Raw genomic sequence first — 27,984 nt, 5'->3', positions numbered from 1 at the left:
TTTTTTTTCAAAAATTTTCCGTCGTACATCATCCAATTTTATTCTAACTTTCTTTTTATCATCTCAAATATACAAATCGGATTTTTGTTCTTCGCTTCTTTAATTTTACTCATGATTAATTTCAGGACGATTTGTTAGAAGTTTCTTTTGAAAGAACCTTACTTGGATTTTCTGGGCCGAATCAACTTGAGATCGACTTTCACTAATCAAGTAAGGATTTCTAAAATGTGGGAATATAAGGACTTGGAGATTCTCTTAGATTATTTGTCGAGGACAATAGGATTGATTCTTACAAATCAAATTCTTACGGTAGAATTGAAATAGCCTCTTTGATGGGTCTATTTCTTTTGTTTGAAAAAGTACGGGAAAATTTCACCGCTCATCGTGATTCACTGTCAAAAGATTTGTAAACAATGTACAAACGGTACATCAAGATACACTGTGGTATCTAATGTAGTTGTAATAATTACTATTTTGCAGCGAAAATGATAATATGCAGTACTGTAACAAAGATCTTAGCAAATGAATATTGGAGTTTAATTTTACATTAAGCTCTTATGTCCGTATTCACAAACATTACTATGAGGTCTTACAGTGCGCGTGGACGCATAGGGTGACACACGAACCAATCACAGAGCTCTATTCAATGCTGTGCGTTCGATTTGGCATCGTTTGTCAATACGTGATACGGGCGTAAGCAAATTTTGAGTACCATATTCGAGTTTAACTTTTACACTAAGCTCTTACTCTCCTTCTCATTATAATAACGCGAAATGTTATAAGACATTGTTTAATGAGAATTCTTACACAAAAAGTATAAGGGTTTCATATCAGGACTATGGAACCGTAAAAGGGTAAATAATGTCAAAAGGGCACTAAAATGGAACAGTAAAAGACGTAATCACTTTTTAGTAAATATAAGTATTTTCAACACATGTGGAATTAATTTTCAGTGTGTAAAAGTGTTGTATTGCCAAGCGGTATAATGTAACATTCGTCACTGTAAGTTAGGACAAAATATTATTGTATTTTATTATAAATTATAATTTTGCATGTCTAGATACGAGTACATGCTGAATTGCTGATGCATGATACAGTTACATTTATTTTTCTAGCATTTAAAGTTACTTCTTTCTGAAATATCTTTACAATGCCAAGAAATATTTTTTCCCAAGCCAAATGTTTAAAATGAAAGCACTGACAATGTGAAAATCCAAAACAGAAATTACACGTTTAGACGCCAGGACGGCGCCACAGTCGCATTCCTTTACAACTTTATGACGTTTTATTTGTAGTAAGATAATGTTTTTAGTACCGCAGTATTTGATTACGCTGTGCACTTTTATAGCACACTTCGAGATGCATAGTGAGAGGGTAAATGAGTGTGGATGATAGTGGTTTTATGTGAAAAAATACGAGTGCATTTACGTCCTTTTGCGTTATGTGGGACAGATATGAAAAATATAAAATGCAGTAAGTATCTACTTTATGATTTATGAAAAGTTATGCGTTGGTATAATATGTTTAGTTGGAATAAAGTGTCTATGTTTTTTCCAACAGATATGCCCGTGACTTCGTACGCGTGTAAATATTTTGAATAATATTTCCCGTTTTTCAACATTTTTCTTTACTGCTCCGCTCCTATAGGCTGTAGGGTGATGTTTTATAGCCTTAAAGCCTTCCTCGATAAATGGGCTATCCAAAAAAATATTTTTTTTTTCAAATCGGACCAGTAATTTGTGATATTAGCGCGTTCAAACAAACAAACTCTTCAGCTTTGTGACATTAGCATAGAAGTATACTTAGATGAGTTACTTTCGTAAATCATGTCTACAACTTCTCAGGTTTCGACTTGAATGATAAATAGATAGAATTAGCCAAAACTCTTCGAAAGAAATTTCCTGGTACGCTTCTTTATTCAATGAGAAGTAGGAAACAATTTGTTAGCTCGTATGAGTACAGTCGACAGCATGTCAAATCGTCGCTTGCCTCTCTAACTGACGTACCTAACTGACATTTTGCAAAATTTTCAGGCGATTAGACAGATCGATTCGTCTTTCGAAATTGATTAAGATGGTGAAGATAACTCAGTTTCGAAAAAAATGTCAGATACGTCAGTTAGAGAGGCAAGCGACGAAATGGCACATTAATTTGTTCAACTAATTTTGGACTATATGCTCAGGACCGGTCGTTATGGAAATCCTTGTGGGAGACCTGGACGTCATTTGGTTGAAAATAATGCTTAAATAGTCTTTCGGCTGAAACGAACGAACGAACGAACGAAAGCTCATGAAATTGAATTCGTATCTAAAGCTTCAACCATACCAATGCAGATCACCATCGCCGGCGCGATCATAGGCCTCACCTTCACGTGTTGGTGTGGTTGAAGCATTAGTGGTAAAGTCCGGTCGCCAAGCACGTAGAATTTCGTTAAAGCTACCCATCGTTATCGCTCGCGCGTAATTATATTGCTGTCGCGACTGTGCGATGGGTGACCGCAGTGAGTGTGCGAGCGCGACAGCAATATAATTACGCGCGAGCGATAAGGATGGGTAGCTTGGGGTCATTGGACAAAATTCTACGTGCTCGGCGACCGGACTTTAGTAAAGTGTAAATGGCGACCGCTGAAGTCTAGCGTTCTCCCAAGAATTGAGACCTTGATCTATCAAGTATCTTCCTGTTTTAGAAGATAAATTAAATTTTGGTTCAGCCTAGCCTATTTCAGACTAGTCAGAGGCCTGATCTGTCACATATTAGACGTGAGGTTTGTGTCCTGGGATTTAACAGACCTCGATTTAACTGTTTGGTTAAATACTAAAATACATAATATTTAATGTAGTGGTAGTTATATTTTGCGAGCGAAATATTTAATCTAATCTGCTTCCTATATACACTGTACATTTATACTTACATTGCCTCCAGATATTAATCTCAATAACCATTGAGGAAGTTCATCCTTTTGTGGTAGATTGATGCGCCTTCGACTGTACAACAGCAATAATGGAAGCAGTCAATACTAACGCGATCCCGACCGATGGCGGTTCGTAAAAGAAACTTGTGTGTGAACCATAGCATAAGTAAATAACCCAGTTTATTATTTACTAGCGGCCGCCCGGGATTTAGCACGCGTGGATCCCGTTTTACCCCCTTAGGGGTTGAATTTTGCAAAATTTCGTCTTAGTCAGCACCTACGTTCTAAAAGGACAAAATTGACAAAATTTAGCGGTGAGGTGCGCCGAATTTTGTCAGTGTGTGCGTGCGCACCGCATACGCGTTGGCGTGCTCACATACAAACCGCGCCCGTGCGTTCCTATGAAGATTACCTACTCATTTGTATTTACTCTGGTATTAAACTGTGTTCCAATCAAAAACAAAAGAGATCTAACAACAGGTTCTGCTCGCGATAAATAAAACAGATGAGCATCAATGCCAGATTAATGTAAATGTTGTTACTAAATCAAGATGAAATCTACTAGCCTTGATAGATGAAGTTCAAGAAGTGAATGAATATCTTCCCAATAACAATATCATCACTTCATGATTGACTCTACATTTTTTTTCTATTGCAAAATGAATGAAAAGGTCATGTACTAAATTAAAATGTGTTCAAAGACTAAGCCCGGTTTCTGAATTGAGAATTTTAGCTTGAGCGTTCTCAACTCCTAATCAAGTTTAACCTTTCAATTCATCCTTGAGTAAAAGATATGTTACTCAAGCTGGAAATCTTAGTTTAGAAATCGGATCTAACTCCAGACTTTTATAACAATAGGTTTCTTAAAAGAAAAAGTAAGCAAAAATCTCAAAAAGATAAAGGCCTTGTAACAAAATGAGTTGGCTGACTTATTAGGGCTGTGGCAAAACTTTGCTGAACAAATATAGTTCCTGCTGAGAAAATAGCGTGCCATTAGCGTGGTTTAGCTGTTTTATTATTTACGCCAATTCTGTTAAAGGACGACTGAACGAGTAATGTGGTACATTATCGACTGGGGAACATCTGGTGATTAAACGTAGTTTATGTCTTACCACTAAGTACATTTACACATTAGTACATTTACAATATGACAAGAACAATTTCTAAGTTTTAGAAGTTTTTTTTTTTCAAAGACATTAGTAGGTAATTTGTGGTTACGAGTTTGTACTTTGGCATTTGTACGCCCGTATTCACAAACGATACTTGCTTAAGTGAAGCAGCAAATCGAACGCCCAGCGTACAATAGAGCTCTGTTATTGGTTCGTGTGTGACATTGTGCGTCCACGCGCACTGTGAGACCTCATAATAATGTTTGTGTGAAAGTTTCGTTATGACCTCGTAGTATGCTATATTATGCTTGTGTTACAAGTGGATTCACCATGAATTTTATTTAAGTAGGTACAAGATATCACATAAAGTCTCACTATCTAGTGAGGAGTACCGTAATACTCTGGATTGAAAAATTTACGGGCAATAAATACCGAAGCGTGCACCTCCCACTGAATCGGCACGTGACCTCCCAATAAGGGGAGTGTAATTTTTCCCACCTGTAGTACAGTTGACAGCACATCCTGCGACATTTTTGTTGTAAAATGGTACCTATTACAATTACATAAGATGCTACAATTGATCTGCCGGTCTGTACTTCGGAATTCGTAAGGCGGAGTGCAAAGGGCAATAGCCGGCGTTAGTTTTGAAGAATGTCCCTGAAGAAAAATGACGATCGATTGATAAGAAATGGTTGGACATGGAGAAGACAAAAGAATTCTATTTTCAAATCTCGAATATCGTAGCGTCGAAAGAAAACCAAAGAGTGCGGTTTTCGAATTCTAACACTGTCATTTATTTTCAACCGACTTCAAAAAAGGAGGAGGTTCTCAATTCGACCCGTATGTTTTTTTTTTTTTCTATGTTTGTTACGCGATAACTCCGCCAATTATGAACCGATTTGAACAAATCTTTTTTCTGCGTATAGGTAATACCTCAAGGGTGGTCCCATTTAAATTTAATAATAGAAAAAACAATCCCCAAGGGTGGAAAATTGGGGATGAACTTTTTTATACGCAATATCTCCGCCGATTATAAATCAATTTGAACGATTATTTTTTTGTTGAATAGGTATTATCAAAAGGGTGGTTTCATGCGAATTTGAAGAAAATATTTCACCCCCAAGGGTGGAAAATTGGGGATGAACTTTTTTATACGCAATATTTTCAATTTTTAGTTTTTTTTTGTGTTCACGCATTTGAAGTCGGTTTTATTTTTTTTAAAAGTTAATTATTTTGAAGACAATGTTCCGATTGAAATTAAAACGTTTTATTGTGATTGATTGAATATAAAAATTTAGGACAATCGCAGATTTTTACATGTAAATTAAATGTAGTAGGTAGTTCGATATAGGACTAACTACCATTCATTTATTTCATGTGATTTATAATTCATATTGTTAAAACAGAGCGACTTCAGCTAAGTGAGAAAATTACTTACTAAATAATTTTTTTTATAAATAAACCTATAAAAAGAATACTCACTTTTTTATGATGAGAGGACTAGTCGTCTACCTGTAAATAAATAAAAAAACAAGTTAATATAACTTCAATAATAAAAACAATTAACAAGACTTCAAAATCGCAAAACATCAAATACCTCTTTGTAAAACATTGATAGATTAATGGTTTGCAAATTCAGACAATAAGATAATCAGACAAAGGATTTTAATTGAGTTTTTAACAAAACCCGACGACTATTATGGGTTTTCATTCGGTTGGATAAATTTAATTCGATTGGACGATTTCGTAGCTAATTTAGGTACCTATTTGACTTATCAACCGATTAATCGCTTTAACAAAAGGAGTTTTTTTAACTCTAACTTCATGGTTGGGCTTTATATCATTGCAATACGGTCATGCGCAGCATATTATTGTCATCGTTTCCAGTATAAACACTTTCGCCGACGATCTCACAGAATAAAGACCAATAGTGCGTGACGGTACTATAATAATAATAAAGAAATCGCAGTAAGGAACCATAGACACAAAATATAACAGAAGACAAACTCCATACTAAACGCGCTCGAGACACGCACACATAGACACCGCTCTAGCAAGACTGTCTTGGACGAATGCGAGCGCGACGTGGCGCGAGCGCGACAGACGTTCGCCACACGTTCGCTGTGGTTCGCTTGAGTCACGCGCCGGTCAACCGCCTGTGATATTATTTTGTTTTGCGAAATTGACGAAAATGAGTGAACAGAAAAAGTCATATTATAATTGTTCGGTATTTGGTTGCTTAAACTCATCATTAAATACCGAATTTTCATTTTTTAAATTACCAGTTGATTCGGGGAGGTAAGTAAGTTATTTATTTGAATTTCAATTGAAATTGAAAGCCAACTCAATTATTAGGAATATCGAATTGTTTTAGAGAGGTTTTATGAATTATTGGATAACTAGCTTTTGCCCGTGGCTTCACCCGCGTGAAATTCAGTTTGTCACAGATCGTCATAAATTATAGCCTATATGTTATTCTGAGTTACAAACAATAATACTGTAAAGTTACATCAAAATCCGTTCAGTAGTTTTTGCGTGAAAGAGCAACAAACAGTTGGATAATAGTGTCAACCACTCAACTAAATACTACTTCCTTCTCGTGTATTTGTTTGCAAACTATAACTATAATAACGTACTAAATATAAATAAGTATACGTGTATATCTGTTATTGTCTTTCTTGCATAGTATTAAGAGTAATATTTTTCTATCATAACGAAATAAACGCAACACATGACAAGACAACCCTAGCGCGACGGCCGAGCGTGCGAGCGAGAGAGGTATGCAAAGCGAGGTACATACATGAGTTTACCTTCTGTTATATTTTGTGCCATAGACTTGGCACGACTGTGTCTAGATTTCATTACTTTTTAGAGGTAAACAAGCAGCTCCATCGAGGCTTGGCTAGTTTTTTACAGAAAGTTTTTGGTGGGATAAAGTTTTTCGCCGACGATCTCACAGAATTAAGACCAATTATTAGTTTAGTGCGTGACGGTACTTGGAGAAGAAAATTAAATAATAACCAGGGGGTTGACTCAGATTATTCTACCCACCATACGGATCGCGCACTCGACGCTCCAGTCAGCCTGACTCCATTCCATTCAGTGGAATTAGGCCTTTCGCTAAAATATGTTATCGAGAATTCGATTTCGAATAACTGACACTTTAGAATGTAATAGGAATTCTAGGAATACCTAACTATTTTAGGATACGCCGGTCCCAGACGCTAAAAGTAGCACGTCTACTGTGGCCCTTTAGGTATTCCTTAGTCCTATTTTTGAATATTGAATTGATAAGTTCTTGATTTGAATCCACCAAAACATTTGAAATGACAAATTATATAAATCACAGAAATCAACAGATCATAAACGTCAAATCACAATTCGAATTTCAAATTTGAATTTAGAAGCGTTTATACGATTCTCAGATGAACACCTGCAAATTTAATGGCGCCGTTTTCTTTAATAACCTACTTTATGTTAATTATTCTTATTAATGCCCCATAGCGTATTCATGGCGGCTTAATTAAAACCATCAAAGGGCAAAACACATCAAAATATATTGCGATCGTTTGTGAAGGGGACTTTATGATCGAGGAAAATTTGAACAGATGAATTATTACTTTATAATATTATATTCTCTAGCCTTCTTACCCCCATAGTGTAAGAGGGAGATAGATAAATTGAACTGGACTGAATATATTGAAACGGATCAGGGATTTGGAATTAATGATAATTATTATTAAGAGGAGATTGTCATTATCTTAATTATAATACCTTTCTTTGTGAGAAAGATAAAGCTTTTGATTGTAATGAGCAAGAGGAACTGTTGTGCACGCATTGCAAAACGCACGACACGGTCGCACACTGATGGTTTTTATACCATAGAAAATGATAATTTTCCCTTCTTCTTCTTCTTGTCGTGTCGACAACAAACCTACATAGTGTCAGCCCGAAAGTCCGCTACAAGAGTGGCGTTGTCAGCAGCGTTCACTAAATCCTCCTGCGTGCAGTTGCTCGGGCACTCAGGGCACGACAATTTCCCTTAAAAATTATCCTTTTTCTTTCTTTCTCACTATTCTTCTTCTTTTGAACTCGTGGATGTGTTTCTTATTGCTGCACTGGGAAGCTCACTTCAGATAATATAAGTAGCTTTCTGTCGTTATGTACTTTCTGTCGTTCTTCTATTTCTTTTAAACCAAAAAGAGAACCACTGCTGGATAATTCCGCAACCACCGATACTGCACTGATCTCATCATGCCAGAGTGTGTTATGGTAAGTTTATATCTCCCTAACACTAATAAGTACTTATCAATGGAATTTGGTAACAACATTAATTTAATGTAGAATTTTAACCATAAAGCCCTAGGATTAACGATCAAATTCAAATAACACGATGGACGACCTACATTTCAAGTTGATACATAGAAAATTTTTAAACGAATCAGGAGAAATTTGTTCAAAACTAATCTGTCAAGAAGTTTTTGCACCAAAACCGAATTTGTTTCGGCCTTCTGATCTTGTTAGGAAAGGGCTCGAACAAAACAAAAACAATACAACTCAGTTGGTAACACTTAAGTTTGATTATTACCCTTTTACCGTGATGCTTTCTGAATAAGGAATGTAAACACACAAGCACCGTTTGAATGTTTCTTACTTAAAGATTTTTTCTGCTAAATGTCAAAACATCATTAAAATTTATGGAAATTCTGCGAAAAGGTTATGTCAAATAACCCAAATATTGTGTTAATTTTGTAATAAATATTTTTATTAAGATTTATGTCATTTATGCCTCATCTTACGAGTGGGCTGTCACAAGAGAAGTTAATAACCCTGGTGAGGTACCATAGGCATCTGACATTTGACATTATGCCCTTAAAGTTTAAATGAAAATTGGAAAATTTTGCGAAACATTTACATTAAATGCAGATATAATTTACTTAAATGAAGCTTAATTTAAAAAGAACTTAATATAGAAAATTGTACGATTTTTTTCCAAAATGTAATAAATAAAATCACAAGAATTTATTAGATATTGCTAATACTCTTTCGATTGGCTCCAATTAGCAAAAAAGCAATCTTAGCCAAAGTATTATCAAAATAAAGAACATTCTAGATTAGGAAACTAGTCTCTAATTGTAGCTATATCTGGAACTGGCATCCAAATTATTTGTACAATTAGACTTTCTTAATTTGTTAGGGTAACACTTAAATCAATTATTCATTAATTTTGCCTTTTTGCCTTCGTCTGGCGTTCTAAGTTGTTTGTATTTCTTAGTCCTTAGGTATACTTTATACAAAAAAGTACTTTATTATTCGATCTATCCTTACGATAACCTTGACTTCTTATCATCAGAAGATTTTGCAAAAAAGCATAAAATTAACGCTATTATTTATTTTAAGGGTAAGTATATACATATACAGGGTGTCCCGTAATGCAACGTCAAGCCGAAACTGGGTGTTGAGGCAAGTTATGCTGGTTATCAGAAAAATATAAAAAAAATCTATGTGTCATTCTGTCAAAATAATAGGCATTTAAAAAAAAACAAAAAAATCTACTCTCGGTGACGGTCTTTTTACTCGTGTTGCCACAAATCTTCACTTTTTCAAATTTTTGTTTTTGTTATGTAACCCTGAATAATGCTTCTCTAAATTGTTATCAAAATTACAAAACCAGCTGCTCCAGCTTGGATGAAAAAAATACATTATTCCCAAAAAAAATTTCAAAATAAAAATTTTGCCTAGTTTAAACTGACTGTACTGAAAAAAAATTGTACTACGCGAGTATGGCAAGTGACGTCATAATTTGGCGCATTTAGTAAGGATTCCAAAATGGTATAACACTTGGTAAATTCTTGCTGTAATTGTCGACAATTTTTGTTTTTTTGGAAATAATCCCGTTTTTAACTTTATCTACCTTGGTTAAAAATTATTATTCTAATGTGCCCAAAATTCAAGTTTCTGTGACTGACTACCGTACAGCCAGTCACAGAAACTTTTGTCACCATGACAGTAATTAGTAGTTGACATACTGTGACAAAAGTCACCCGTGCGCGCGCGCCTTTACTACCTGCTCTGCCTGCACTTGTACTTGGTAACAGGGATAATAAGGATATGAAGTTTCGGTTATGGATACGGTTACGGATATTAGAATAATATTATACCGGTTTCGGTTACGGTCACGGATATGAAATCATTTCAGATTATCCGAAAGTTTCGGATAATTTCGGTTACGGAATTATTAGAATTTCAAAAATGTAGGTATTATTCAAATAGCAAGATGCTGCGTGACCCACATAGCTACTTTATGTACCAACTAAGACGACACCTATGTATGATAAAGGTAAAACAGGCTGGCATATTAGATGGTGCCAGGGAATGCCAGACAAGTTGGTAACAAATATTAAGATTTAAGGTACAATTCCAAGACGGGCCGCAGACCCCAAACAGCAAAACTCTATGAAATCGGCAGCGCGGCATTGCAGCTGCGGCGTGCATACTGCAGATTTCATAGAGTTTTACAGTTTGGAATAATTGTACTCTTAGACTCCGCCTTTATCCGAAACTATCCGTAACTTTTGAATCAGTTTCGGTTACGGTTATGGATATTTTTTTATTTCGGATATCCGATAGTTTCGGTTACGGTTACGGATATCCATAACATCCCTGCTTGGTAAGATGGCCCTCTCCGTCGCGCTCATACCTTTTAAAATGGCTTCTCCACCTCACTTAAGCCAGAAACTTGGATTTTGGGCACATTAGAATAATAATTTTTAACCAAGGTAGATAAAGTTAAAAACGGGATTATTTCCAAAAAAACAAAAATTGTCGACAATTACAGCAAGAATTTACCAAGTGTTATACCATTTTGGAATCCTTACTAAATGCGCCAAATTATGACGTCACTTGCCACACTCGCGTAGTACAATTTTTTTTCAGTACAGTCAGTTTAAACTAGGCAAAATTTTTATTTTGAAAAATTTTTTGGGAATAATGTATTTTTTTCATCCAAGCTGGAGCAGCTGGTTTTGTAATTTTGATAACAATTTAGAGAAGCATTATTCAGGGTTACATAACAAAAAAAAAATTTGGAAAAAGTGAAGATTTGTGGCAACACAAGTAAAAAGACCGTCACCGGGAGTAGAGATTTTTGTTTTTTTTTTAATGCCTATTATTTTGACAAAATGCCACATAGATTTTTTTTTATATTTTTCTGATAACCAGTATAACTTGCCTCAACACCCAGTTCCGGCTTGACGTTACATTACGGGACACCCTGTATAAGTCTTAGATGTTGAACGTAAGGCGTGGGTGTGTCCTTATGTGTGCTTATGCAGGCAGGAAAATGGCACAGAATAAGTAGGTAAGTAAGAATGTAACTAATTTAACTTTAAATAGATTTCTATAATCCTGATCTTTTTTGTTTTCAATAAAAAATAGATTTTTTTGAATATATCATATTATTATATTGGCAGTTTTTTAAAGATGTGTTAAAAATCATTGACATTTTTATGACTCAAGGACAGCCTATATAAGTAACTGGACGTAAGCCTCCTAAGAGCATCAAATACCACAATTTTACCCTTTTATTCCATCCAATCATCAGACCTTTCTGAGATCTTTTGACTGATAAATTTTTCTATCGCTTAGAAAATTTTATCTTTACATTTCCTTAAAATAAGATAATTTGAATTAAGCAACGTGTAACCTATACACCAGCAAGCAGGAATTTGAAACTGTGTTTACACGTACAGTTTTAATATTTCATTTAACCCTAACCACAGTATAATTACTCCACAAAACTCCGCTCGTACTTAACCGCAGGTCTACCTTCCCCGCTGCAAGTCATGGTAAACGATCAATCACACTTATGTGACATCACACCCGCATGATGGATTCGACCTGGATATTACTTCCAGACCTAACGGGGTGGGTGACGTCATAATGACCGTCGTTTTACAGATGAAGTAGTTTGGTGAAGTATGGATCGATTTGGAGAGATATTTTGGACAGTCACATTTCAAAATCCCTTTACTCTAATTTATAGAAAGTCTAGTTTTTGCCCGAAGCTTCGCTCGCGTTCAACTTTTTGCCTCCATTTCATCTGCTTAAGGGGTGAATTTAACCTTATCTTAGGGGTTGCTTACGTCATAAATTAAGTAGTTATTATTCATGAGTTTCAGCGTTATCCTTTCAATTAGCTATACCTACACACAGCTTTTGTGATTGATCTGTCAGGTTGCCTTTTATTAAAATATATTTTTTATTTAGAACCGATTAATGAGTACTCTACGTTATTTACGTCATCGTACATTTATTTATGTGTAAGTCGTACATCGTACGGTATTCTACAAATTGTTTAGTTATCGTGAAAGGAATAGAGTTTGAGGAATTGATTTTAATGACGATTCATTTCAATTGGAATCGGGTTCTAAAAATCACTTATTTTTCAGATTACTTTTCATCAAAAGTATAATAACTATCCCATAGCTAGAGTAGCTTATCAGTTGCTATTTATACGCTGTTCACAGATCGCTGAGCAACAAACACAATATCTTTTGACATCGACATACATAGTACTATATCTCTACCTACTTTATATCCTAACAAAATGCAAATCACTCTGCTAATTACTCATTCAACGATTTCACGCTGGTTGACGAACAAAAACAGTATAATGTTGTTATTTATAATTATTACTGTGACAAACAAATTGACGCTTTTCAGTTGTTTTTTTTTTCATGAATTCGTTCGTTCATTTAGAACATTATTCAGTAAGATTTCTATGACATACGAGTATAAAGGCTGATTTACACGTATTAGTAGCTAACTGAATTTTAACTTGCTACTAAATTCTGTGTTTACATGCCAGTAATCACTTAAAATTAAGTTAACATTTAGTTAACTACTTGATACGAGTACGTGTAAATCAGCCTTATGTGAAATATGAGTAAAATAAAAATACCCTTTGCAATCTATGTGAAGTTTACTTAAATTAGTCAATCGCTCATCAAAGATAGATTTATAAGTATGTACGGGCGTCACATCAACCTGAGTTACAGTGGCGTCTTATTTCGTTGTAATACGGTCTATTTTGAAACATAAAAGTACAGCCTGATGTGCTGTCTACCTCACAAGTATCAATTCATTCAATCCGCTACATTCAAGTCTATGTCATTAAGAACGCGTTTCAACAATTGAAACTCAAATCGAGTCGGCAACTTAAACAAGAGGGTCCATTGTAAGTCTCACTTAAACAAAAAACTCCAGTTAATAATTTAAATTCTACCCTTAATGAGTCAAGTTCGCATGATGTATAGAGCTTCTGTAATTTTAAATGCGAGTTAAAGTTAGGTTTAAGGTTCTAATTTTGTTTTGAAGTCTGCAACTTTGTAAACAACTAAATTGCTTTGCAATGAAACTGCGTTAAGATATTTAAATCCACTTAAACTCTGAGTTTTTAAATTTTTGATTGGCATTCAATTGCTTGCTGGTCAAGGTCATAAGTAAAACAAGTTAGATATTGACAAAGTAATAAAATGCCCATGCATTAATTTACTCAAAAGCTTATTAATATGCTATTATTGTAAGAAATCTCTCTTAAAAGACGTTTATTAAAAACCCTTCAGCTATAACGGTTTTTTTAACACCCTGTATAGTACACACAATATTTGTGGCTTCAGTCCGGTCAGCAAACCACTAAATCTATCAGCAGTGTATTACTTATAATATTTTTCCATTCCCATCTGAAAAGTACCCAACAAACTGTACCTAAAACAACGCTTCGCGAAGCGCTTCTATAAATATAACCATAAACCACAGTTTAAAAGTAACACTTCACTGTTACAAAATCACACCGACCCAGAATATAAATCAAATACGTCACGAACGTCGATTCGGAAACGATTGTGTAAACATGCAACTGTCGGTGAGCGGTGCGAGCGGTGCGATTTGTTGGAGGAAGTAATCGATTATAGCAGAAATAGATCGGCAAATGCATAATATTATAGTTTGTTGCGATCAAAAGGAGTTTTCTAGCGACTTGCCCCACTATTAGACTGGTCCACGGGCCAAATCACTGGATTGAATTTTTAAATATTTTTTCTTTCGGCAACAGTGCACTCTAAGATTCTAGAGTACGTTTTTGTTGATTTGGTGTTTAATTTGTTAACAATGGTTCATTTGCCGGAAGAAAAAATATTTAAAAATTCAATCCAGCGACATGGCCCGTGGACCAAGCTAAAAGTGGGCCAAGTCGCTGGAAGACTCATCAAAAGTACATCGTCGTACGCTGCTGTTGCCGATGGACGGATAACCTCATAAAGTAAGGAAGGTGCTGGATGCAGGCCGCTACCAACCGGAAATCGTTCGGGGAGGCATATGTTCTCAGCAGTGGACGTCCTATGACTGAAATGACGACGTAACGCATTACAACTGCAACCAGTTTTAGAAAGATAAGTGTATTAAAGATACGGATTCACAAGTATTCAGCGCCAACACCCGTTGAATACTTTTTGCCTTACATTACCGAACTATCAACACAATTACTGACGTAATATCTTTTCTTTTTCCAGAAACTATATTTTTAACAAGGACTGCTGGCCGTTCTCCTCTAGTCTGTGGCATATTATCGCAAACAATAGGGATCGTGAGCTGCGACGTGCTACTGTGTAGGTGCGATTTTCTATCGCATTGACGTAGGTTATAATAATATACAAAGGTTATTTTAATACACACCATTTATGGGTTAATTTATTCTATTTGTGTTGGCATTTTGTTATTTTGTTGATAATTTAAAAAGTCTACACAACACATTAAAATACGTATGTATTACAAAACAACGCTCGGAATTTGATTTAAACTCAGTCATAGATTTTGTACCAATCAAAAGTCTCTATACTGTGCTCGAAATACATAGAATCGAAGTTTGAGCTACTTACGCACATTGGCTGCGGAAAGTACCTACTATATTATTATTATTGCTGCTGAAAATATTTCTACAGAAAAATGGCTACTAAAAGTACTTTAATTACATTCTTACGCCCGAGTTCACAAACATTACTATGAGGTCTCACAGTGCGCGTGGATGCACAGGAACACACATGAACCAATCACAGAGCTCAATTTATTATTAAACGCTGTGCGTTCGATTTGCTGCTTCGCTTTGACAAGCATCGTTTGTGAATACGGGTTGACTATCTCCAGACAGGTAAACCTAGATTAGAAGAAGTTTCAATGTTTATTTTGTTCTTCAAATTCATTACAGGCAAAAAATACTTAGAATTGGAACTAAAGCAAAAAGACAAGGTTGTAGCGACAGAATTTCAGATCCTATACATTTACAAAATAACGTTAGTTACCGCAAAATTTATAGATCGTTTCATCCACGAAGACGCGCCCTACCATTTTCCCGCTAATGTTTGAGTGTTATCGGTACACGCTAAATTATCCATGAGTGCACACGCACATGACAATAATGACGCTCGGATTGCTCGGGTCACACTCCCCGCACCCCGCGCTTCCCTCGACCAAAAATTGGTGGGGCGCGTCTTCGTGGATGAAACGAACACGACTTGATGTGCAGTCGTCCATTTGGCTAGCTGGAAGACAGACCAAATTCAAAATTTAAATCTTTAGCAAAGTATAAATTAAAAAAGTTTAATCCACGATCCATTCATTCATTTAACTCTCAATTATATACTTTCGAACAATAGAGAGACGAGCCATGACAAAAGACTGAATTAAATTATCTTCAGACTTAATGGCTTTTATGTTTGGGCATTTATAAATACCAAAGTACATTAACACTGTCGATAGTCAAACAAATAAATGTCAATGCTACGCGTCGTAAAATACCGATTCTCTTAATTAGTAACTACCTGTTATATTGTTTTTATTGCCGGTAATCTTTAGTGCACTAATGGATCAACACACGGTAGACTCGATTGGAAAACGAAGCTATAAGAGTTTATTTTCCGTGTAGAAAAAAAAGAAAAAGAATTCAATAAGGAAAATTTTATTTTCAAAACAGTTCTATCGTGAAGAAAATACTACCTGTAGTTACGTAGGTCAGGGGTCTCCAAACTTTGAAGCTTTGGGGCCATAATAATGTTTTCGGTATGTTGTTAGGGACATAACAATTTTAGTTTTTCTGCCCACTTATACGAACATAGGCTTTTATTGCATTTCAATAAACTGTCGCGGGCCGGATTGATGGCAGTGGCGGGCCGGATATGGCCCGCGGGCCCTAGTTTGGAGACCTCTGACGTAATATAAACTTGTCTATCATAGCACTGCGTGGTCTTTGGCGTGGTCTTATCGTAAACCAAATTAAGTCATAACAAATTTTAAAATCCTTTTGTACTTTGTTTATCCATTCTTGAAATCGCAGCCAAATCTCTTGAGTCAATAAAATCCAACTCTTTAACAACATTCTGTCGATCAATTTTATTATTCACGTTAATGTTGAGAACTCAAATCAGCACTGACTCTACCATAAGTTTATACATCTTTACTGTCTATTAGTTGCCAAATTACTTCCTCAGTTAACCATTTGGCTGCCAAATTGTTTAGTCACTAATCAACTTTGTCTCTAATTTAGTTTTATTTGTACAGCGCGCTGTAGTTCTTGTTCTGTTGAAGCGTTTATGTTTCATGAGTGACAGAATAATGCCTGTAACCTATTCGTATAATGATAAAAGCGTTTTCATTTTACTTTCAGACTAATTTAAGTTTTAATTCTGTCATCATAATTCTCGTAGATATAATCAAATCGTACCGTTTCCCAAAATTGTGGTATTTGGACAGGATAGGTAGGGGAAAAAGTGATAAACTGGGTTGAAAAATCTTATTTTTACTATAAAAAACGTCAAAAATCTGTCAAAATCCATACATATTTTCCTTTTGAGGTACGGAACCCTAAAAATACCGGTCATGGTTATAGTTACGGTTATAGTTAGGTGGTGCATCTTAGCCTCAGTGTTTTTTGAAACTAGAAAATTAGACGCTTTTTACAATACTGTGTGAAATTCTGATACTCCATACACCGTAAAAATTTAAATCGATTGAATAAAATGTTCATAAGTGGCGACCACGATCCGGAAGACGTAGCGTGGGCAGGCCTCCCACTAGGTGGACCGACGATCTGGTGAAGGTCGCGGGAGGTGCCTGGATGCGAGCGGCGCAGGACCGGTCTTTCTGGAAATCCTTGGGGGAGGCCTTTGTCCAGCAGTGGACGTCTTTCGGCTGAAACGAAGGAACGAATAAAATGTAACATTTTCGGTAAACTGTTATATTGACAATTGTTTAGCAGTGTAGATATTGAACAATGTACATTTATAAAGTGTAATCTCAACAAGTTATCTAGTTAAAAGAAATCACTTCACCAAGCAAGCTTACTCTATTCCCGAGTGAACTAACTTCATAACTAAGTACCTCTACTCTCCATTTTATTCCAGGAATATTGTTCTTCCTTAGGGATCATTCTGTAATTAATATCGCAAACAGAACCAGGGTAGAATACTAGTGCTTAGTTAGATCTAAGAGCGCTTTCACAGGCGATTTAGCAGCGCGGCAAAAAATTTTATACTATGTGACAGCTGATGCCTCCCTTCACATTACAAAAACGCCGCTGCCGCGCTGCTGTCGCACTACCATACCAGAGTAAATACAAATGAGTAGGTCATCTTCATAGAAACGCACGGGCGTGGTTTGTATGTGAGCGCGCCAACACGTATACGGCACTGACAAAATTTAGCGGGGATTAGCGGGGAGCCAGTCGTGGTTGCGCCGAATTACAAACCGCAATTACATACAAACCGCGCTCGGCACTACTAACGCCCTAATGTGAAAGCGCTCTAAATCTATGGGAATACATTAACCAGATTGGAAGATAACATAAAGATCATTCAGTTGCCAATGAATTGAAAGTTTATTTATAAAAGCAGGTGCACTCTAGAGCAATTACGCAGATAAATATTACCTATCAAGTAAATAATCTAAATATATATAACTCAAAGGCAGCTGTAACTGCTAACTGACTGATTGACTGACTGACATAGTGATCTATCAACGCACAGCCCAAACCACTGGACGGATTGGGCTGAAATTTGGAATGCAGGTAGATGTTATGACGTAGGCATACGCTAAGAAAAGATTTTACGAAAGTCCACCCCTAAGGGGGTAAAACGGGATCCACGCGTACGAAGTCGTGGGCGGCCGCTAGATTTTTTATAAACAAACAAATTAGGTCTTAAAACAGATACATTTTTGAATATCGACCACGGACCGGAAGACGGTGTAGACAATCCTCCCAATTGGTGAACTGACGATCTGGTGAAAAGCGCGGGAACCACAGAACCGGTAATTGTGAAAACTCTTGAGGAAGGTCTTAATCTAGCAATGGATGTCCTTTGGTTCAATAAAAGACCCGATCACATGACTCTACATAATAATACATATTTTATACTGGACTTTCATGCCGACATTATAATATTTAACTATACTGAATAACAGCATTGTCATAACAATTTTTGTAAGTCGCACAATGTCAGATACCCATCATTACAACGTCAACCTTAATTTCCACACGCAAGACAAATGATGCGTCAGTATTGACAAAAACAGAGATTAATGCAGTAGGCTTGATGGCCTGGTGGTTATGTTAGCCGGGGCACCTGTGGTTGCGGGTGCGAATTTGGCTGGTGTCAAAGGACGTAGGGAGTAAAGGCATGCTCGAAGATAGAGCCGCTTTAGTACATGTTTAATATTATAAGCATTTTAGCTTTTGGTTTCTATAAATTATTATTATGTAATGGAATAAAATACCAACATTTATCGTTCTAGTTGATGAAAAATCTAGAAGAAATTGATGGGATTTGTTGAATTTCAAAATAAAAACCATGGACAATGTTTAATCTCTGGTTGTTATATTTGAGTCGTGTCAATTATATTAAAAATCACACACACACAGGATAATATACAGCAGAACACCCATAGAATAAGAAATGCTATTGTTCAAGTAACAGTTCATATCCTACTGTACACCATGCTTTATTGTGGTAAATAATACTGACGTTTGCTCAAGTCAAGGTCAAAGGTCAAAGACTAGCTACCGAGTGAATCTTCCGGCTTTGCTGGTTATTACGAAATCGTTTATCGTTGTTGTAGATTGACCTTTGATTATAAACAGATTTGATGTGGTAATCAGCTGATGAACGTAATTTTTGAAATTAGTTTTATATCATCTTGTTATCACGTGATTTCTCTGCCATCGGCAGTCAATTTCAGGTAGTTAAGAGCTTCACTATTAATTTTTATGCCTGATCTCCAACTTTTTGTACAGTCACTGCTAATATCTATCTGTGCCTACATAATATAATACACTAGTATCTAATTGTGATTAAGCATTCGTTATCTCGTACTTAGTAAGTACTTTAGATGAAAGTTATTTATTTATTTATTAATAAAGGTAGGGTGATCGCTATAGTAATTAGCCAATACATAGTTATTGACCAACTTGCCTAAAATAAAAAGAAACAAGCCTAATGGAAGTTATTAAGAGAGGAAAAGAGACAAATATTTTTTCTGAGCAATACGCAGTCCAATGTAGTAAATATTTTTGTCTCTTACTTATTAACAATCCAATATAACAATAACAATGTATAGGCTAATTACTATAGCAATCACCCTACCTACACCAACAGCAAGACACATTTAGGACATTCATAATTTTATAGTATACATAGTTAGTAAGTATAGTACCAAGAGATAAACATAGGATAGTGTTTCTCTCGATTTTTAACCCTTTTAGAGCCAAGCGCTTTAAGTATTTATTTCTGTGACATACTTAAATTAAACCGGGTGAAGCTGCTTTTATTTTAATACCCAGAGAACGTACACAACAGAGTTATAATTACCCTCGAAAACTAACTCGGCATTATAAAACGTGACCCACATCGTAACAGCTTCTTTACGTATGTCAAAGAGTAACACCAGTAACATTTTATCGCATCGTTAAAATTGTTAGCAAAACCCATCGTTAGGGTTATCATTTTCCAATAGAAATTGAGATAGTAAGTTCACGCCTTACTTTGTCTATTTGCCATTGTTGTGTTCCGGCAGTTAGAGGTAAGATAGCCAGTTCTTATGATTGTGGTTGAGGATTCCGGGTGAAGTTCGCTTCCACCTTCGGCCTGATCGTCACTTACCATCAGGTGAGATACAGGCCAAGAGCTTTCTCGTTGTGGACAAAAAAAAAGTAAAAAATACTTTACAAAAGAAAATATTTTGAAAAATACGGCCATGGGCCGGAAGATGTAGTGGCCCCCCACTAGGTGGACCGACGACCTGGGAATATCGCGGGAGGTGCCAGGATGCGGGCGGCGCAGGACCGGTCGTTTTGGAAATCCTTGGGGGAAGCCTATGTACAGCAGTGGACGACATTTGGCTGAAACGAACAAACGATGTAGAAAAATATGTGAAAGGAAAAATCACTTTCTATAATGAGCTTTAATGACGATTTTTCCAAGTCTTCTTAGTGACAAATAACGATGAAGAAATAGCGTAAGCTCTTAGTACAAGAGTAACAAGATCGTCTGTCCGTGATTTTGTTCAACTGATCTGCGACAAATTTAACAAAAAACAACAATTTTAACAGCATTATTGTGTTCCGGCAGTTAGAGGTAAGATAACCAGTTCCTCCGTGGTTGAGGATTCCGGGTGAAGCTCGCTTCCACCTTCGGCCTGATCGTCACCTACCATCAGGTGAGATACATGATACAGGCCAAGAGCTTCCTCGTTGTGGATAAAAAAAAATACATGCGGTCATTCTACGCTTTATTCCATTATGGATATCATGTTTATTTCAGCTATAAAAGTAGCGCATAACTACTTGGATTGTGTTTTATTAATACGTTTATGTTATTTTGATGTGATAATAGATTGTTATCTTTGGAGTATGTTAGTTCAAATAATGATTTAAGTAGTAAACATTTTATGTCGCAATAATGTGTTTTAGTTTTTATGCGTAAGAGAGTTTATAAATTATGATGATGCATTGAGCCTATGTTCAGCAGTGGATGTCCTATGAATGAAATTAATGATAATGATGATGATGATTGAGCAAAACTTTTAGCATAACTAAGCTAGTTTTTTCAAAGAAAGTTGGGCAATAATGAAGCTGAACAAAATTGTCATTGGTTGACATTTAGGTAAAGGCAGTTAGTTCTTTTAGGTTATGAAAGGAAAAACGACCCCAAAACTATAAGTCAAACATTGAAGTTATGAGCGAAAGAAATATTGTTTGCTTTTGTCGTAAGGTTTTGGCAATAAAAGTGAGGCAGTAGACTCATAATGTTTTTTGCTGAATGACGTAACATTATAAGTTCTTCATTAGCTGCCCAATGTGACTGCTATGCATGAATTCTCTTTCATCTTCTCAAAATCCATAGTTGGACATAGAAATTGGCAAACACAGCGTGAAACGTCTACTCACTAGGTGGACAGCTGACTTCTTAAAGGGTGCAGGAAGGCGCGAGATGTAGGCCGCTACTAACCAGCCAATCTGGTAATCATTAGGGGAGGACTATGTTCAGCAGTGGATGTCCTGTGGCTGAAATGATCATGACAGAGCACGTTTTAAAAGAACGCTCTGCTCCAAGAAGATTCTTCTACGTTGGTTGTCAATTATTATGAGGATGACGTGGCAGCAATACCCACGGCCCATTAATTTCTAACGCACCGTAGATCACGGATATGCTGAGTCCAAATACACTGGGTCTCATTGCAATGATCATTGTTATTGCTAAAAGTACCTACACGCTTTTTTATTTTATTATGTTTTTATGTGTTACTGTTATGTTTTTATGAATCTTTTTGTCTTTGTGTCCATGGTATTAAACGTTTCTTTTTGTCTTTCTTCCTAATTTATATGCACCCTTAGTATGCATCAAGCCTACCGTGTCTTTTTCAACTTTCGCACTTCAGTCTCAAAGAAAAGGGTTCAAAGTTATAACGACTAAAGTTTTGTTTATACTTTTATAATTGTTTGGTGACAAACGATCCGCTTGCCAAGCTTGGCAGTTAGGTTTTCAGGATTTTGCTAAGGTACGTCAAAGCTCATTATGGAGCATGCACATAATTTTTGCGTCGTTTTAAAGAAATTTTATTTAATAGCCCGACGGATTAGCAAGCTTAGAGGCAACGGGGAAGGGGACATAGTACGCAGAACTGACGGCCGACGGGGCAGCAAGATTCTAGAATGGAGGCCGCGTACCGGAATATGCAGCGTTGGACGTCCACCCGCAAGGTGGACCGACGACATCCTAAAGGTAGCAGGAAGGCGCTGGACGCAGGCCGCTACCAATCGATTAACATGGTAAATATTGGGGGAGACCTATGTTCAGCAGTGGACGTCCTATGGCTGAAATGGTGATGATGATGATGATACCACAGGCTATTGACGAAAGGTAGATTACTTCGGTTCTCGAATGAAGACCACGTCTGGGCATAGCAGCATAGATCGCCCACCTGCTCGGTAGACTGACGAGCTCAAGAAGATTGCTAGTAGTGGCTAGATGCAAAAAGAAGGATATTGTACTTTATGTCATTCCTCCATTACGTCATATACGTCCAGGAGTGGTCTGCCAAAGGCTAAAATGTCCCAACATTAATATAATGCCATACTTTAGGGCTCCTGTAACAAAACAACTCACAAAACTCAATTAAAACTTGATAAACTAAATCTGTTTTGGGTGAATTTTAATTCATTCATAAGACGCCTTAGAAGTGTTAATGAGAGAGGTGTTGGAGCCAACATGGCACACTTGGCTCCAATACTTGGCTCATACTCCAATTTGGATCCAAGGTTGGACACATCCAATGTGTGAACGAGAAATAATATGCTATGCACGGATTAAAAACGTTAACTCATTTTGTGATAATTTATAACGCTTGGTAATGTAGATTGTGTGTTCGTCACACCGCGCTTATCCGAAGTTCCTATCATGGCATACTTTAGACAATTGCATGGTCATCAGCACATTAAATTATACATTTTCATGGCAAAACCGATCCTATTACAATTGCGTAAGATCCTACAGTGTTTAGCTTGTGTTGTCATCTGTATATAAGGAAAAAACTCTGTTCACTCACACACACTTCAGATAAAAGACCTTATTTCTCTGTAATAAGGACTAGACCTGATGGTCATCTTCCAAGAACTGTCAAGTTGTTTTTGGTTGCGTTTTCCTAAACAGTTCCAGTTATTGAAGAGTTCAGACTACGTTGAGGTTACCGAAATGCACCGAGCAGTAACAATGTGAAAGGGCTTTTTTGCAGAAACTGTTTTTTGCAGGATCCCCTTTAGTAGTATTTCATCATCATCATTATCATCATCATCATCTCAGCCATAGGACGTCCACTGCTGAACATAGGCCCCCCAATGCGCTTAGTAGTATACGTGTTTTAATAAAGTTCACACTAACATCCCTTTTGCAGTGTCTCGCAATATACCGATCCTTTCGAATTTTGGATTCAAAACTGGATTAACGTGCCTTGTAAAGAGTTGATACTACAATGAGGTCACTGAAATGGTCACATTGAAATGCACCACAGTCAAACAGTTGTGAAAAAATCAATTTACAGTTACCAGTTCCAAAAATTGATCATGCCAACATTTTCTGTGACAATGACAAATGACAAAACACAACATTACTGATTCCACGTACACGATGACGTCAATTGTAATTACTTCTAGGATACATTCGCTATAGATTAATTTATAGATAAAACGAACAAACAAATTGTTTTCAGTTTGGGTTGCTGCTGTTATAAAATCATGAAGTTGTTGATGACTCTACAAATGTTTTTTTTACGGGTGCTCAAATTATTCTATGAATTTTACTACTTTCCTTGATTTATTTTGAACCATAATTGCAAATAATTTAGATGGTCTAGAAGTACCTAGCAAATCTACCTACGATACCGTAACTTGAATCAAATGTAACAAAAATAAATTAATCAACCGTGACAGAGTCCAACAACCATGAAGTCCTAATTTCTATACAAATTATTGTGGTGAGGCTGGGTTGCACCATCTTACTTTAACTTTGACAAACGTCAAAAATCTGTTAAACTCCATACAAAATATACCGGTTATCGTCATAGTTACGGTTAAAATTAGATGGTGCAACTTTGTCTTACTCTTGAGTTTGAAAGTATTATGACAGATTGTACAGCGTCCCTAGCGGTTACTTTCAAGAACTAAAATAAAATCATTATATATTTTAAGAAGCACTAGCTAACGATTACTTTTAATGTAGAGGATAGGAGGTTAGATGATAGAAGAGCTACTGGACAGCATCCAATTACGTAAACCTCCGAAGATTATACCTCGCACCATACGACCGCGCTGTCCCATTTCGTTGAAAGGTCTCATTATAAATTCAACCAAGGTCTGAAGTCCGTCCTAAGCTAAAGGGCCCCATCCAATATTCAGTACAGGTTTCGCCGAATATAGGACAAGAAATGCCCACTTGTTGAATAAAATACAAGCAAAGTTTCCGAATCTACTTCAGATTGAGTTAAAAATTGATGATGGAGGTTGAAGGATCGGGCTGAACTAGTTCTTCACTGATTTTATAGCGTTCTATATCAACTAAAATAGAGACGCACAGGTCTCAACGCGACATTTTGAGTCTTCCAGCGATTAGGCCCACTTTTAGCTTGGTCCACGGGCCAAGTTTTGAATTTTTGAATAGTTTTTCTTCCAGTGACTGGGCCCACCTCTAAAATTCTAGAGTAGATTTTTGTTGATTTGGTGTTTAATTTCTTAATAAAACGTTGAAGGTGGGCCCAGTCACTGGAAGAAAAACTATTTAAAAATTCAAATCAGCGACTTGGCTCGTGTGGATCAAGCTAAAAGTGGGCCAAGTCACTGGAAGACGTTTTTTACACAATTTAACAACACTGAAGACATTGATAGGTGGGCGCTACTACTACTGGATTGTTAGTTCAGATTTTTGCCACTTGACGTACCTATCAGAATCGTTGCACTATGTTACATTAGAAGGTACTAGACAGTCACAGCTAGGTTTCGGGTGTATCTCTATTTTCAACCGACTTCAAAAAAGGAGAAGGTTCTCAATTCGACCCGTATGTTTTTTTTTTTTCTATGTTTGTTACGCGATAACTCCGCCAATTATGAACCGATTTGAACAAATCTTTTTTCGGCGTATAGGTAATACCTCAAGGGTGGTCCCATTTAAATTTAATAATAGAAAAAACAACCCCCAAGGGTGGAAAATTGGGGATGAACTTTTTTATACGCAATATCTCCGCCGATTATAAATCAATTTGAACGATTATTTTTTTGTTGAATAGGTATTATCAAAAGGGTGGTTTCATGCGAATTTGAAGAAAATATTTCACCCCCAAGGGTGGAAAATTGGGGATGAACTTTTTTATACGCAATATTTTTAATTTTTAGTTTTTTTTGTGTTCACGCATTTGAAGTCGGTTTTATTTTTTTTAAAAGTTATAATAGTTCTTTTCAGCATTTGCCAAATGTTGTCTCGATTCGCTTTGGTAGGGAAAAAAATAATGAGACATGTTCTTAACAGGCTCCATAAATTGGTCCAAACTCGTGACGCAATCATTGTGCGTCATTTTGGCATTGCAATTATGCTTCTAGAAATTATATGTAAAGTATTAGCATCAAGATATGAACCCGAAACCATCTGGCTTCATAGTTCAGCCAGCAAACCACAAAGCAATGCGTATTTTTTTCGTATCGGTAATAGTTATAAAATTTACATAAATAATAAACAATAAACAAGAAAAGTTTCTCCTTATATTCGTTATTTATTAGGTAAACAACTAAAAGTAAATTGTATGGTATTTTTGGAGTTCTGTACAAGCTTTGAAAAAATGTACTCCTTATAAGGCCATACCTACACGGACAGTTCGAGCAGTTGGCCAGTGATACATCGCTCGAGCGGTTCCGTATACAGGGTGTTAGGTAAATAGGTTTACAAACCGACACTAGCCCATGTTAACATGTGCATTTAAATGGCATGGTAAAGTCAGAAAATTGATATCATATTTTTTTTTTATTTTCATACAAATCTGATTTTATAAATTTTATTTTGTATGAAAATTAAAAAATATATATACCCATTTACCTAACACTCTGTATGTGTCTACGTAGAATACTGTAGTTTGCTAATCAGTCGCAGCTTGAAGCTATCGATTTTAGCTTCTTTAAGCTGTCCATGTATGGTGGGCCTATGATCAATCGAGTCATTGTCTAAAATAGGCATACCTACTTTTTCTACAGAACAGCGCGCGGCATTTTCGTTGTTGACAACGCAATGTTTGTTAAGTTTGTCTATGGGCGACGGTAATCACTTACCATCAGGTGATCCATCTGCTCGTTTGCCTCCTGTCACATAAAAAAAATGATATAAAAAATATTGCGATGGATTCTATTACTGATTCTGAACAATAGTTTTAAGATTTCGTATATACTAAAAATAACCTTGTAGTTTTAGACGCGAACCCTATTTCAGTTAAATAAAACTGGAACTTGACCGCTTTTTTGTTTTGACAGGGCAGTAAAAACGATACGCCACACTGCATGCAGGTAATATTATGCCTTATTCCGTTGTACAGCAGACAAGAGCGGATCAAACTATACATTTTTATTGCAAAATCGCCCGTAATCCAGCTACATAAGATTCCACAATGTTTGTTTACACCAAAAGTGATTCATATTGTGTGTTTTCGCTTAATTTCAAACTGTTCGCAAACACAATAGAAAATTAATAGTATCGTGTCGTGGCTACGCTAAGGTCAAGGTGTTAATCAAAGCTGAAGCCATTAAAGCTGGATCCACACTAATCATGCGTGTCGTGGGGTGATGTTATTATGCATGCTAACAGAAGCTTATAAGAGAACTAGCGGCCGCCCGCGACTTCGTACGCGTGGATCCCGTTTTACCCCCTTAGGCTGGTTTTAGAGTCACGCTGACGCACGCTGACCGTCAGCGCTGGCAGCCGAATTGTATGAAGCATCGGCGCCGAGCGATCAGCGTTACTTCACTCAGGAACGTTCCCTTCAATTACATACATATTGATCTGTCAGCGCCGACGATCAGCGTGCGGTCAGCGCGACTCTAAAACCAGCCTTAGAGTTTGAATTTTGCAAAATCCCGTCTGAGTGAGCACCTAAGTTCTGAAAGGAACCCCGATGCAAAATTTGAGACTCCTAGCACTTATAGTTTCTGAGATTTCGTGATGAGTGAGTAAGTCAGTCAATCAGCAGCGGCCTTTCGCTTTTAGAGATTTAGGCTGCGTTGCACGGGCACCACCTAACCGTAACTAAGACAATAATCGGTGTATTTTGTATGGAGTTTGACAGATTTTTGACGTTTGTCAAAGTTAAAGATGGTGCAACCCAGCCTTAGATTCTGTATGAAGGCGTGTATTGTTAGTCTAGATTCCTAGAATGTCAGAGCGTCCGTATGAGGATATTGGGTGGATTTGTATTTATAATGAAAAAAAATTTTATAAAAAAAAATAAAACCGACTCCAAAAAACCTACACTAAAACATAGAAAAATAATTAATAATTACCTACTTATTTATTAGGACGAATTATTAATATTTATATAGGTATACCATGATTGATACTTCTGGAGTCGGTGCCAAGTTTATGAAACATGTAAAGTTTGCCTGCACCGACTCCAAAAGTATCAATCATGGTATACCTACATAAATATTAATAATTCGTCCTAATAAATAAGTAGGTAATTAGTAATTATTTTTCTACGTTTTAGTGTAGGTTTTTTGGAGTCGGTTTTATTTTTTTTTATAAAATTTTACTTATTTCTTGCTTTTTAGTTAACTAATTATTACCTTGATGTTACCACTGAAGGTAGGCAGTACACTGAGACCAAAAAAAATTGGTT

At 36.4% G+C, this 27,984-nt stretch overlaps 1 protein-coding gene across 1 annotated transcript in view; it reads right to left on the bottom strand.

Annotated features, from left to right (window-relative positions):
• LOC135083922 (5-hydroxytryptamine receptor 1) overlaps nt 1-27,984 on the bottom strand; it is a 134,805-nt gene that overhangs the window by 62,167 nt on the left and 44,654 nt on the right. Inside the window, exon 3 of the mRNA XM_063978677.1 lies at nt 5,503-5,532. The gene's annotated coding sequence lies outside the window, so the exon portion shown is untranslated. The remainder of the gene's footprint in view (nt 1-5,502; nt 5,533-27,984) is intronic.

This window comes from Ostrinia nubilalis, chromosome 24 (assembly GCF_963855985.1).
Source record: "Ostrinia nubilalis chromosome 24, ilOstNubi1.1, whole genome shotgun sequence".
In the NCBI taxonomy this organism is placed as follows: domain Eukaryota; kingdom Metazoa; phylum Arthropoda; class Insecta; order Lepidoptera; family Crambidae; genus Ostrinia; species Ostrinia nubilalis.
The sequence above is the reverse complement of the archived record's forward strand: the minus strand, read 5'-3'. Positions and strand labels throughout refer to the sequence as shown.